The 14,496-nt window shown below is 43.6% G+C and overlaps 1 long non-coding RNA gene across 3 annotated transcripts in view; it reads right to left on the bottom strand.

The window, feature by feature from the left end:
• Positions 1 to 239: 239 nt before the first annotated feature.
• The window catches only part of LOC116567693, a 31,610-nt gene continuing 17,353 nt past the window's right edge, over positions 240 to 14,496 (bottom strand). Inside the window, exon 3 of one of the 3 annotated variants that reach the window (XR_004276300.1) lies at positions 240 to 339. This is a non-coding gene — a long non-coding RNA (uncharacterized LOC116567693). Of the gene's footprint in view, positions 414 to 7,345; positions 7,688 to 14,496 lie in introns of those variants that run through there. The other 2 variants (XR_004276302.1, XR_004276301.1) reach the window with 2 other exon arrangements.

The raw sequence follows: 14,496 nt of genomic DNA, 5'->3' as shown, positions 1-14,496 counted from the left end.
CGTCCTTTTTATGGCTGACTAATATTCCACAGTTTGGATGTCTTCATAGCTCAGACTCCTATGTCAAAACACCATACACTGGTGGCCTGAACAACAGACCAACAACAAAAGAACATTCCACTGACAGCATTCTATTCCTGGTCCCTCCCCCAATCCATGTTCTCATCACATGCAAAATACATTTATTCCATCTCAAGAGCCCCCAAATTCCTAACTCATTCCACCATCAACTGCAGAGTCTCAAGTCCAAAGTCTCACACGGGGCCATCATCTTAATGAATTACAGGTGAGATTTGTGGTATGTTCATCCTGAAGCAAAATTCCTCTCCAGCGATGAACCTGTAAAATCAGATGAGTTATGGGTTTCCAATACCTAGAGCAGTAGACAGGCAAGGGATAGACATTTCTATTCCCTATGGGAGAAATCAGAAAAAAGAAAGGTGTGAGGAACCCCAGCCAAGTCCAAAACTTAGCAAGACAAATCCCAAGAGATATTAAGGCTCAAGAGTAATCCCCTTGGGTTAGATACTCTGACCTCTAGACCCCAACCCCAAGGCTCTGCTGAGTGGTCCCATGTCCTGAGGCTCTGGGCCGTTAGAACTGAGGCAACTGCCCCCACCCCGCCCCAAGAAGGGAGCTCTGATGACATCTGAATACCCTCCAGGGTCAGTGTTCTCTTTTCTTTTTTTTCCTTTTTTTTTTTTTTTTCTCATTAAGTACGCTCTATGTCCAACATGAGACTTGAACTCATGACTCTGAGATCAACAGTCATGTTCTCTGTGGGCTGAGCCAGCCAGGCACCCCCAGGCACCCCATTCTTGCTCATAGCTGCATAGCGGTATGACCTGGTTCTGTAGGATCTCAGAACCCAACAGCCTTCCTTCCAGTGGTCATGCCTCCTCTGTCCCGTTTAGTTCCAATGGGAAGTGACTTTGCAGGCATAATCCCTTCTCTATTCCCGACCTCTTCTGAGATGGTTGATTAGGTCCAGGCTTCACACCCACACTAATCTTGTCAAACAGCCAGTGAGCCACATCCTTGATGTTTTCTTTTTGTTAAGCACTTTGTCTGTTGCAATATGACAAGGTGAGACTTTTCCAAATCTTCAAGTTCTCGTTCCTTCTTACCTAGCAATCCTTCAACTCTTCTCCTTCCTCTTGTGTTTTACTCAAAGCCGTCAGGAGGAACCAAGCCACCCCTTCAAAACTTCATTGAGAAATCTCCACAACTAGATAGCCAACAATTCCATCACTCAGCGAGTTCTACCTTTGGCAAAACACTAGAAAGCGTGCACAATTCAGCCAAGTTCTTCCCACTGTATAACAAGGGTTGCCTTTTCTCCATTGCCCAAAAACATGTACCTCATTTCTGCCTGAGACCTCATCAGAATGGCCTTGGCCGCACACATTTCTACCAACGTTTTGCTCAGGAGAATATGGAGGCTTTCTCTCCAGCTCACCTCTTTCCCTCCTACGCTCTCACCAGAATTGCTGTGAGTGGTCAGTGTGAGTGTGAGTGTCAGTTTAGCACCGCAAAACTTCCAGCATCTTTCCATTACAGCTTTAAAGCCATTCCTGCTTTTGTAGGTACTTCCTGCAACAGTACCCCACTCATCAGATTTATTTATTGAGAGAGAGAGCGCGAGCTGGCACCAGAGAGCATGAGAAAGGGGCAGGGAGAGGGAGATGCAGGCTTCTCTTTCGAGCAGGGTCGGGCTCAATCCCAGGACCCCGAGATCATGAACCGAGACGAAGGCAGGAGCCCAACTGACTGAGCCATCCAGGTGCCCCAGGACCGATTTCTGTCTTAGCTCGGACTGCTATAACAAAGTACCATAGGATTTAAACCATAGACATTTATTTCTCACAGTTTGGGAGGCTGGGAAGTCCAAGATCAAGGTGGCAGATTGGGTGCCCGGTGAGAGCCTGCTTCCTGGCTTGTAGACAGCAGTCTCTTTTGCATTTTATTGTTTGTGAGGTTCTTTCTGACACAAAATATATGGAGTGTTTTCCCACACCAACAACCCATTCTCAGATTCTCTGACATTCACTAGGTGTACAAAAAATTTTCAACTCAATTCTGATATTATCGACCTGGAGCAGGCATCAGACTCCGCAGGTTAAAGGGCTCAGTCCTGTGGGATGGCCTCAACTTCCCATGTCAGCTGCAAATGGGGTGCCCTGGCTGCGTACACATTGCCCGGCTGACTACAGATTTGGAGGGTCCCACAATAGCTGCCTGGAATGACTCACAGAACTCAGAAAGCACTCTACTAGTCTGACTATTACTGGTTTGTTAGAAATGCTAGAGCAGCCGAGTGGAAAAGATGCTTAGGGCTGGGTACTAGGGGTGGTGGGCTGGCATGCAATTTCCATGTCCTCTCCTGGTGTATTACCCTCACAAGATTTTTTTTTTTTTTAAGATTTTATTTATTTATGTGACGAGAGAGAGAAAAGGGTCACAAGGAGGCAGAGAGGCAGGCGGGGGTGGGATGGGGGAAGCAGGCTCCCTGCTGAGCAAAGAGCCCGGTGCGAGTCTGGATCCCAGGATCCTGAGACCATGATCCAAGCGGAAGGCAGAGGCTTAACCCACTGAGCCACCCAGGCGCCCCCCTCCCAACACTTTTATGTGTTCACTGGAAGTTCTCCAGAAACTTGAGTTTTTACAGACCTCCAACTCCAGTCCCCCACCTTCTCCTGGAGATCAATGGGTAGAACAGAGGGCTTCCAGCCTCTAGTAAAGTGGGTGCTGTCCCTGCTCTGAGGCTATCTCTGGGTCTCACCCCAAGTCACTTCTTTAGCATAAACTTAGATGGGCTCAAAAGGGGCCCCGTAGGAATGATGATAGACACTCCTATCGTTCAGGAAATTCCAAGGGCTTAGGAACACTGTGCCAGGAACCAGGGGCAGAGACTAAATATGTATTTTTATATCCCACATCTCTAATCTCAGCTCAGAAAGGCATTTTGGAATGGAGACTGGAAAACTATAGGGACTCCATGAAAAACTGTTTTTTTCCCCACTCATTTTCCTGCTTCTCTTCTTGCCAGGACTTCCACGCCCACCTTACACGGCCTTGTAGCACAGATAATGTGCATCCTCCTTGTAAAGGACTAGGATTTCACAATATCTCCCAGCACAGTGGATAACATCCAAGGTGTGACCAGGCAGCATCAGCGGAGCATTTTCCAGACCATGGACTCACCAAGACTTAAGTGACTTACGGAAAACACCGAAAACTGGTCTTTTTTCCTGGATGCCCGAGGAGACACGTCACCAGACCACAATCCTCAATAAAAACCCTGGATCCCAAGCAAAGACAAGACCTTCTTCTTTTTCTTTCTGGTCTTCCAGATGCTCTGTCCATATCTACACACTCTCTATATCATTCATAAACTCTGCTCTCACTTCCTCTCGTTCAATTTCTATTCCGTGTGAAGCCAGGGACCCTTTTGGCTGGACCAGCCAGATCCCCCTCTGGGTCCTCAGACCCAGCCAGCCTGCATCAGAACTAGCCAGTGAAACAAGTGAGAAAACGTAATATGTGAAGGATCTCCTTCATCTTAAGTTATCTTAAAATGCAAGAGGCTGGGGCACCTGGGTGGGCTCAGTCAGTCGGGGTTCTGCCTTCAGCTTGGGTCGTGGTCCCAGAGTCCTAGGATCGGGCCCCACGCTGGGCTCCCTGGTCAGCGGGGAGTCCGCTTCTGCCTCTGCTCCTCACTTGGTCGTTTTCTCAAGTAAACAGATAAAATCTTCAAAAAAAAAAAAAAAATGCGAGAGGCTACCTTCATGGCGTTTTACTGTTGTTGACTATTGGAAGCATTTTGTCCCAACTGCTTAGACTGAATTCCATGCAGCAGACATTCAAAGAGACTCAGAATGTTTAGAGAACATGAAACAAAAGCCATGAAAAATGAATGACAAATTCAATAGAAATTATTCTCCCATTAAGAAGTGAATTATAACCAGAAAAAATATTTTAAGTCATACCAAAAGCAGCAACTCATTACGAGAATTCGTGTTGAGTAAGTGCAATGAATAGGTTCTGGTGTTGTCTGATGACCCAATGAATGGCAAGGGACGAATGAAAAGATTTTAATTTTTTGTTCATTTGCATAAAATATGCCAATGAGTTCATAGGAACCATAACAGGTTGCCAGGCGGCAAAACCAAACAGGCTGATGCCCGTCGTCAATTCAGAGCTTTACCGCTAAGCACAGGGTAAAAAAACTTGAAATGCCCTGAAATCTTAGTTCATCCCTGAAGCTTCATAGAGCGTTCCACAAATTTCAAACAGTCCTAAAAATAGATGTCTTTACCAATAATGAAGGGCTATTTATTTATTTATTTATTCATTTTCATTTATTTTAAAAAGATATTTGGGACGCCTGGGTGGCTCAGTTGGTTGAGCAGCTGCCTTCGGCTCGGGTCATGATCCCGGGTCCTGGGATCGAGTCCCGCATCGGGCTCCTTGCTCGGCGGGGAGCCTGCTTCTCCCTCTGCCTCTGCCTGCCTCTCTGTCTGCCTGTGCTGGCTCGCTCTCTCTCCCTCTGTCTCTGACAAATAAATTTAAAAAAAATTATAAAAAGATATTTGTTTTGAGAGACAGAGCGTGAACAGGGGGAGGGGGAGGGAGAGAGGGTGAAGCAGGCTCCCCACTGAGCAGGGATTCCCGATATGGCGCTCGATCCCAGGATCCCGGGATCATGACCTGAGCCTAAGGCAGTTGCTTAACCCACGGAGCCACTCAGGTGCCCCATTTTTTGTTTTTTTAAGTAATCTCTACACCCAATGTGGGGATTGAACTTACCACCCTGAGATCAAGAGTCACACACCGTACGGACTGAGCCAGCCAAGCGCCCTACCAATAGTGAGTTTTGAAGCTAAAAGATGCTTTCTGGAAACTATCAGTAATAACAAGTAAGTTTTGCTCAACCATGCTAGCAGAAAGATTAATTTTTGAACCTAAAAATTATCTTATGAAATTGTCATATGGAGAGGCAAAACTGCAGAAAGAATTATTATAGAGGCAGACAAACCATAAAAGACCCAATCTCAAAAACAGACTGAGTGTTGCTGGGGGTTGGGGGGGGTGGGTGTCGGGAGAGGGTGGTGGGGATATGGACACTGGGGAGTGTATGTGCTATGGTGAGTGCTGTGAAATGTGTAAACCTGGCGATTCACAGACCTGTACCCCTGGGGATAAAAATACATTATATGTTTATTAAAAAATTTAAAAATTAACTTAAAAATTTAAAAAAAGAATTATTATAGAGGCAGTTATGGGACATCTGAATGACTCAGTCATTAAAGTGTCTCCCTCTGCCACTCCCTCTGCTTGTGTTCCCTCTCTCACTGTGTCTCTCTCTGTCAAATAAACAAATAAAATCTTAAAGAAAAATTATAGGGGCACCTGGGTGGCTCGGTGGGTTAAAGCCTCTGCCTTCAGCTCAGGTCATGACCCCAGGGTCCTGGGATCGAGCCCCACATCAGGCTCTCTGCTCAGCAGGGAGTCTTTTCCCCCAGCTCTCCCTCTGCCTGCCTCTCTGCCTATTTGCTATCTCTGTCTGTCAAATAAATAAGTAAAATCTTTTTAAAAAAATTATTATAGAGGCAGTTAATACAATTGTCCTTCTGAATTTTTAAGTTTATTTTTTCATTCTAAATATTCATATTTGAAACTAATTTTGTGCTCATTTTTTAAAGATTTTATTTATAGACATATGTGTGTGTATATATATATATATATATTTTTTTTTTTTTTTTGACAGAGAGAGAGCACAAGTAGGCAGAGAGGCAGGCAGAGAGAGAAGGAGAAGCAGGCTCCCCGATGAGTAGACAACCCGATGTGGGGCTTGATCCCAGGACCCTGGAATCATGACCCGAGCCAAAGGCATATCCTTAACCAACAGAGCTACCCAGGCACCCCTTGTATTCATTTTCTCAAAGGAAACTGCTACTCCCAATTCATGCCTTAGGTGCTACAAAACCCAGGTCCATCCCTGTACTGGTACCATTTAAAATAGCATCTTACTAACACTATTTGTTTAGCAACTTATTTCTCAGGCAAAGCTGTCTAGAAACCACTGAGGCGGATGATGGGACTTTCTTCTGGTAGGAAGGTATGTACTCGGTTCTGCTGGAGTTAACTCTACCCGAGCTCCAGACAGGAAATCTGTGACATGTGACCAAGACTAAGTCCCATGGTGCTTCTTGTTGTTGTCACATGTGGTCCAAGGTGATCTAATCTGAGTGGATTTTAGGATTCCAGCTGGGAATGATGGGAAAAGATGATTGCTTTTCCTTGCAGGGCTTGAGTTTGTTCCGGCCTGGGGGCCATTTGAACACCCTGAAGGAAGCCAGCCAGGAGAAGCAACAGATATGGCGGAAAGCAGGAAGAAGGAACCAAGGAGAAACTTCGATCCACTGTTCAGCTTCCAGAGCAACACAACCTGAAAGTCTACTTCTGGACTCGAGTTCCGTAAATCAGTAAGAGTCACTTACTGTTGAAGGCAGTTAGAGGTATGCTTTCTTTTCTTTTTAAGATTGTATTTATTTAGATACAGTCTAAATAAATTTAGAGATTTATTTAGAGAAAGAGAGAGACAGAGAAGTGTGCACACAGGAGCCAGGGGAAGAGCAGAATGGGAGGGAGAGGGAGCATCTCAAGCAGACTCTGTGCTGAGTCCGGAGCCCAACCGGGCTCCACCCCACACTCTGAGATCATGACCTGAGCCAAAACCAACCGTCAGATGCTCAACTGACGGAGCCACCCAGGTGCCCCATAGGTGTGCTTTCCTTTTCCTTGCACAGAAGGTGTCCTAAAAATGAAACACAGTGTGGTTACAGAGAAGCACTTGGAAATTCCTAAGCATTATTGAATATAAATGGTGAGAAATAGGCAGGAACTGATTCTTATTTTTCCCAGCCTCTTTGTCTTAGTTTATATGACCCAGATATTGATAGGGGTAATGATCATGATAAAAATACAGATATGTTCTCAATACTGGAACATGGGGAGGAGTGCAAATACGACCAAACAAAAGCCTTCAGGCCAGAGTTTCCACTCTGCATGTCATCCTTTGTTTGTTGGACTGGTAGATACCTGGGAGTTGTCTATATTCTTTTTTTTTTTTAAGATTTTATTCATTTATTTATTTATTTATTTGACAGACAGAGATCACAAGTAGGCAGAGAGAGAGGCAGAGAGAGAGGAGGAAGCAGGCTCTCTGATGAGCAGAGAGCCCGATGCGGGACTCGATCCCAGGACCCTGAGATCATGACCTGAGCCGAAGGCAGAGGCTTAACCCACTGAGCCATACAGGCACTCCAGTTGGTCCATATTCTTTGCACATTTTTGTTTATCTAAACTATTTCATAAGTAACCAGAAAATATTTTGATTTAAACAATCATGTTTGGCCAATGGGAGGAGACTCAAAATCCTGTGAAGTGTTCATGGGAAGTGTTAACCCTGTTTTACAGATGAGGGACACTGAGTCACAGAAAGGGTAAGTGGTTTCCTAGGAAGGTCACGAAGTGGGTTAGTGACAGAGCTGAGAGCAGAATCATAGGCTTTAACTTCTGTACTAAACATGTCCGGGATTAGCTTAATGTTCTCATCATGGCAGTCGGTATTAATGTCCTGTGCTGTAGATGATCAGATCTTTCCACTGTAGATAGTAGGAATCTGCAAGATTGGATAAGAGTCAGGCATGACTTACATTCAGAAGTGAGCATCTCAGCTACGTACACATATCTTTGGTAGTGAAGGATGGGTCTAAGTGGGGAAGGGTATGGCGTATAAAGAAAGGCTAAAAAGTTGAAAAAGTAGGCAATGACAATAAAACACTTTTATAATGGGTGCTTACGATGGGTCTAGCAGTTTTCAAGGAACTTTACAGAGATCAACTCATTTACTTTTCACAATATATGAAATAGTTACTATTCTTACTCTCATCTTATAGATAAGCAATTGAGACCCTGGGTATTGCGATTTATAAGAAATATATATCCGGTCACTCAGACGACCAAAATAGATTTATTATATATATTTTGTCTTTATTCACAGTTCTGATGCATAGCTCCCCAAACCCTTGGAACTTCCTAAGTGTTGAGTGTGATGAATGTGTCTTTTGTAGCATTAATGAAGGTGATGTTTGGATCTCACCTAAGGTGGGGGGCTGGTTACCAGGTGACCAACCAAGTGATAGGAGGGTTGGAAATTTCAGTCCTGCTTCCCAACCTCCAAGGAGGGAAGAGAGACTGGAGGTTGAATCCGTCAATTAGTCAATCCCGACTTTGCAATGAAGCGTCCATAAAAACCCCAAAGGACTGGGTTTGGAAAGCTCCTGGGTTGGTGAACACATGGAGAGTAGAAAGAAGGGTGCTTCTGGAGGGGGCATGGAAGCTCTGTGCCTTTTCCCCAGATGTCACCCTGTGCGTCTCTTTGTCTGGCTGTTGATTCGTATCCTTTAATAAACTGGTAAACATGTTTCCCTGAGTTCTGTGAGCTGCTCTGGTAAATTAAAAGAATCCGAGGAAGGGATCGTTAGAATGTCCTATCTGTAGCCGGTTGAGTCAGAGGCACAGGCAACAGCCTGGGGCTCACATCTGGCATCTGAAGAGTTGGGGCTAGGGTGTGGGGTGGGTTGGGGGGAGTCTTGAAGGACTGAGCCCTTAACCTGTGGAATCTGATGCTTTCTCTGGCGAATGGTGTCAGAATGGACTTGAGTTGTCAGACACCCTACTGGTGTCTGAGAGTTCCTTGGGTTGTGTGCATGGGAACACTCCTCTTACCTCAGAATTGAGTCCAGGACCCAAAAAAGGACACAGATTTTCTTATGTTAAGTAACTTGTCCAAGGTCCCAGTTAGTAAAATGGGGAAGTCAGTTTGAAATCAGGTAATCCGGCTCTGGAGTATGCGTTTATAGTCCTTTGCTGAACATATCTTCCATGTCATGAATCATTTCATCTTCGGTCAACCCTGGTGCTTCATAAAATGTTGCATCTTTGTTCCTCATAGATGTTTCTCTTCTGCTATTTGGGTCACCAGAGCACCAGAAAACCATTTCTTTTCTTTTTTTTAAGATTTTATTTATTTATTTGATAGACAGAGATCACAAGCAGGCAGAGAGGCAGGCAGAGAGAGAGGAGGAAGCAGGCTCCCTGCTGAGCAGAGAGCCTGATGTGGGGCTCGATCCCAGGACCCTGGGACCATCACCTGAGCCAAAAGCAGAGGCTTTAACACACTGAGCCACCCAGGCGCCCCCAGGAAACCATTTCTATGGAGGAAACTTTTCTCTTTCTCTCTTTCTTTCCTTCTTTCTTTCTTTCTTTCTTTCGTAGGTTCCAAGCCCAACATGGGGCTTGAACTCACCACTGTGACATCAAGAGTTGCGTGCTCTACTGACTGACCCAGTCGGGTGCCCTGAGAAAACTTTTCAATTATTAATTTCTTCATTCTTTCAGTAAAGCCTGTGTCTACTATGTGCTCAGGTGTGCTGTTTGGAGCCTAGGGACACTGAACGTTTCTAGGGAGTTATGCTTTGCCAATTCCAAAGCTCCCCGCCTATGGCAATCTCATCCCCCCATTCCAGGTCACTGCTCCCAAATTCAGAGGTGGTGGTTCTGACTGTAGAAGTGATGTAAGGAAAGAACTTGACAACAAGGAACCCGAAAGCACAAACTCCCCATCTTTGGATACTGTGAGTTCCACGTTCTTTCTCGAGGCTTCACATGGTAGCTTCACCCCATCATCTCCCAGACTAGGGCCTGACAGACGTACCAGAATCTGGTTGGTTGGTTGAAGATTTATTTATTTTTTTTGAGAAAGAGAGTGTGTGTGAGGATAAGTGCGGGGGAGGAGCAGAGGGAGGGACAGAATCCACAAGCAGATTCCCCACTGAGCGTGTGTCCTCATCAGGGCTCCATCTCATGACCCTGAGAGCATGACCTGAGCCAAAACCAAGAGTGGGCTGCTTAACTGACTGAACCATCACCACGCCCCCAGATTCTGGTTTTGATCTGCCAACCACACAGGTCAAATCAATAACATGATTAAAGTTACTGTTATAGAGGTCCCTTATCCCTCAGTAAGGCTGAAGTTAAAAAAAAAAAAAAAAAAAAGCCCATCCCCCAAAATAGCCCTGGTTCAGAAATGTACAAGTTCGGTGCTTCTGCTGTTCATAAAGAAACTTCACAGACTTTGACCCTGTCTAGGTCTCTCGTGTTTTGGCTCCGAAAAGCACTGATGAAAGATCTTCCTACAAAATCACTACCAGATGTTGGCCCCTTCAGAAAACTAGCTGGATAGGCTCATCTTTAGCAAAGGAATGTCTCCATTATCTATCCCTTCCGAATGCACTTAAAAGAAAAACAAACAAACAAACAAAAATTAAAGACAAAAGAAAGAGAAGAAGATGGGTAGAAGGAGGAAAAACGGCATTTAATTTTGCTGGTAATAAAAATGTAATTTCTTGGAATGTGACTCTTGTGTTTCTGAACATTTTAACAGCCTTATTGAATTATAATTTACATACCATAAAATCCACCCATTATAATTTGATAATTCTTAGTAAATTTATACAGATGTGCAACCATCCCCACATACCCTGACATTCCAGAGAACGTCCATCATTCCAGAAAGTTCCTTCCAGCTTGTTTGCCGACTATTTTTATTTTATAACCTCTTTGTTTGGAGTCTCAGACAGTGAACTCAGTGAATATACTCATAATGGATGCTTTTTATATTCATTTTGTTTCTGCCCAGGGCAAGAATCCCTACTTTATTTCCCCTGAGATCTGTTGTAGGATACTATTTCCCCTAATTTTCTTACCCTCCCTTCCTTTGAAAGGTTCTTAGTTCTCCACAGATGACAGCTTTACTTGAAGTATTTACTCCGTGTGCTCATTAGCATTTCATTATATCTTTGGGGTCCAACATTTTGGGCCCTTTGCAGAATAGTCTTCTAATTGGTAACAACAAACCAGCTTTTGGTTGTGTGTTTAAAGAACAGACACATTCCTAGTCATGCTATGAAAATGTTTTCTGCCAATATAAGAATCACCAGTCATGAAACCACAGGATAACCCTTTTTTTTCCATGACGACATGTACATTTATCTTACCACTTTAAAAAGTCCTTTAATATTGAGAATAGCACGGCAGAGTGGGTGTTGGCAGCCCCTAGAACAATGAGTGCTGACAGAGGGCATGGAGCCCCAAGCCTTAGACTGAGCCCTCCCTCTTGTTATTCCTGAACCTGGTGAGTGGACATTGTGGTTGCCTCCCTAATATCCATTTTGTCCTTTTCCCATTATGTCGCAGCCACAGGCTTAGAATGGGACTGGCCACCTAGGTCTGAGAGAGGGCCGCGCTTGGTTGGATTGTGGTTGCCATTTTCCATGTCCCTAGTGATTGGTTCAGGGTTGGGTAACGGGAGCACAGTTGACCCATTCAGAGTGAAAGATGTTTATTTATTGATGGTAGGAAGAAATTTCATTCTCCCTCTACGCCCCATTCCCTGCTTTCTGCTCTTTCTTCAAGACAGGTGGGTCAATAAAGTCCTTTGGTATCTAACGTGGTTTGGGTTGGACTTGCTACTTGCATTGTAAGGAGTCCTTGTGGACCTGCTTTACAATAACATTGTAAGTATTAGCATCCAAAGTTCATAGATTAAAACACTGAAGATTGGTGAAACTTAATTTGCCTAAAATTTGCTTTAAAAATTGACGTGATTCTAGAGCCCACGTTATTTACCACTGTGCTTTAGTAGTTCTCCCGACCTGTTTAAGTGCTGCTGTTTTCTGCACATTGAATGATGCTGGATACCATCCCCAGATCGAACAAACAAGATATATCTATTTCATATATTAAATATGTAACTTGGAGTGTAAGCACACGAACATAAATAAACTAAGAAACTTCCTCTCCAAGCACATGAATATTAAAAAAACTAAGAAATACATGAGAAATTGCCAGGAAAAAAAATCATTCCATTATAATGAAGAGACTGTTGTTTTCAAGTCAAGAAAAAAGGGATGCATATGCTCAGGTGTGCCAGGATACAAAACCAAAAATATTCATAGCAACATTGTTTATAATTGCCCAAATCTGGAAATGATAAAACGGCTCTTTTCCACTCTGGCTGCCTAAGGATAGATAGCCTGCCATCACGAATGATGCAGTCGATGTCCAGATGGAAGTTCATGACCAACCACTATTTCAGTAGAAACAATCCGTCATCGACATCCCTCATCCTGCAAAAGTGACAGTACCTAAAAGAGAAATTCAGGGGAAGCCAGCCAAAACATACAAGACCAGATGTCATCTTTGTATTGGGACTCAGCACCCATTTTGGTGAGTTGCAGGGACAGCTGGCTTCAGCATGATTTACAATTTCTTGGACTAGGTGAAACAGTAACATGAACCTAACCCTGATTTGCAAGACTTGGGCTGCATGAGAAGGAAAAGATATCAAGAAAACTGTGAATTTTTACGCTAAAACAGAAGGAAGAAAGTCAAGGGCACTGCAAAGGCCAGTGTTGGTGCTTGCAACAAGCAGGAACAATTCTGCAATGACTGTGTCGTGTTTCACAGAGCAGATTAACAAGCTGAGTAAATGTAAAAAGGGTGAATAAGTGAATAAGTTGTGGCGTACTCTTCGTGCAATGGACTACTTAATAGCAATAAATGTGAATGGACTACGCAGGCCAAATAAAATAACATGGATGGATTTTATAATGTTGAACAACAAAGAGATTATAGAAAAGTACTATAGTATAATTTCATTTATAGACACTTCAAAAATGGGCAAAACATATAGTTTATTGTTTGGGGATGCACACATCAATGGTAAAATTATGAAGAAAAGCAAGGAAATAATCACTGTGGAAGTTAGGATGGTGACCCTCTAGACTCAAGGGACACGGTTGTGAAGGTGAGTGGATGACTGTGGTCTGGCAATGTTATTTCTTTGATCAAGGTGGTGAATACACAGGTTTTACTTTATGATAACTTTTGTGCCATATCTGTATGTGTTTTGTATTTCACTAGGAAAGGTTTTTTTCAAAGCGAGAAAAGATATCCTTAGAGAAACAGGCAAGAAATAGGCAAGAGTGCCTCTGTGAGGGGCACCTGGGCGGCTCAGTCAGTTATTTAAGCATCTGGTTTTGGCTCAGGTCATGATCTCAGTGTCCCAGGATGGAGTCCCTGCTCAGCTGGGAGCCTGCTTCTCCCTCTTCTCCCCACATGTGATCTCTCTCACTATCTCTCTCTCTCTCAAATAAATAAAGTATTTTTAAAAATCTTCCTGTGATTATTTGCTCTGCTATTTTACTGTTGGTATAATTTTTCCAAAACAAAGACATATCTCTGTGATGAAGTCCAGTTGAACAGACACATACCAGAATATCATTTGGAAACACGTTTCTCAGAATAGTGCAGACTAGAACTGCATTCTGGAACCTCATTTTAAATATGTTGTCAATGTCAGCTGTACTTAAATTTAAAAAAAAAAGGAAAAAAACATGTCAGCTAGAGATAAAAGAAAACAGGTACTAAATATAGCAATGGTTAGCGATGTTCAAATAACACAGGTTAATTTTTAAGTTTTTTTTAATGGCTCTTTATACATATATAAAACATTGATAAAACTTGGGATTTTTTTATTGGGGGAGGGGCAGAAGGAGAGGGTTAAAATCTCAAGGAGACTCTGTGCTGAGCGTGGAGCCTGATGTGGACCCCAATCTCACAACCCTGAGATCATGACCTGAGCTGAAACCAAGACTCGGATGCTTAACCAACTGAGACACTCAGGCACCCCAAGAGAGAGATAATTTTTTTTTTAAAGATTTTTATTTATTTATTTGTTTGACAGACAGAGATCGATCACAAGTAGGCAGAGAGGCAGGCAGAGAGAGAGGGGGAAGCAGACTCTCTGCTGAGCAGAGAGCCCAACTCAGGGCTCAATCCCAGGACCCTGGGATCATGACCTGAGCCGAAGGCAGAGGCTTTAACCAACTGAGTCACCCAGGCTCCCAGAGAGAGAGAATCTTAAGCTGGCTTTACACCCAGCATGGAGCCCGACATAGGGCTCAATCTCACAACCCTGAGATCATGACCCAAACCCAAATCAAGAATTAGATGCTCAACCAACTGAGCCACCCAGGTGCTCCAAAACTTGTGATTTCTATGTGGTTGCATAAAATAGAAGTGTACCTTAGGTTTTGGAGTTTACATGATTGACTCACTGTCTTCTTTAAACAGTTGTATCACCTCTCCAGTTCTTTTTTTTTTTTTTCCAGTTATTCACACACACACACACACACACACACACACACACACACACACACACTATGCTGAAGCTGGGGGTGCCAGGAATATGCTCTTTGTCCTTTTGCTCCCATCCAACTTATAACCTTCTAAATGAAACAAGTTATATTTTTTGGGTAGTTTTCTAAATTCAGTGTACAACTTCTTCCTGCCTCTCTTGGATCT

Source organism: Mustela erminea, chromosome 10 (assembly GCF_009829155.1).
Source record: "Mustela erminea isolate mMusErm1 chromosome 10, mMusErm1.Pri, whole genome shotgun sequence".
In the NCBI taxonomy this organism is placed as follows: Eukaryota; Metazoa; Chordata; class Mammalia; order Carnivora; family Mustelidae; genus Mustela; species Mustela erminea.
This window is presented reverse-complemented; position numbering and strand designations above follow the sequence as displayed.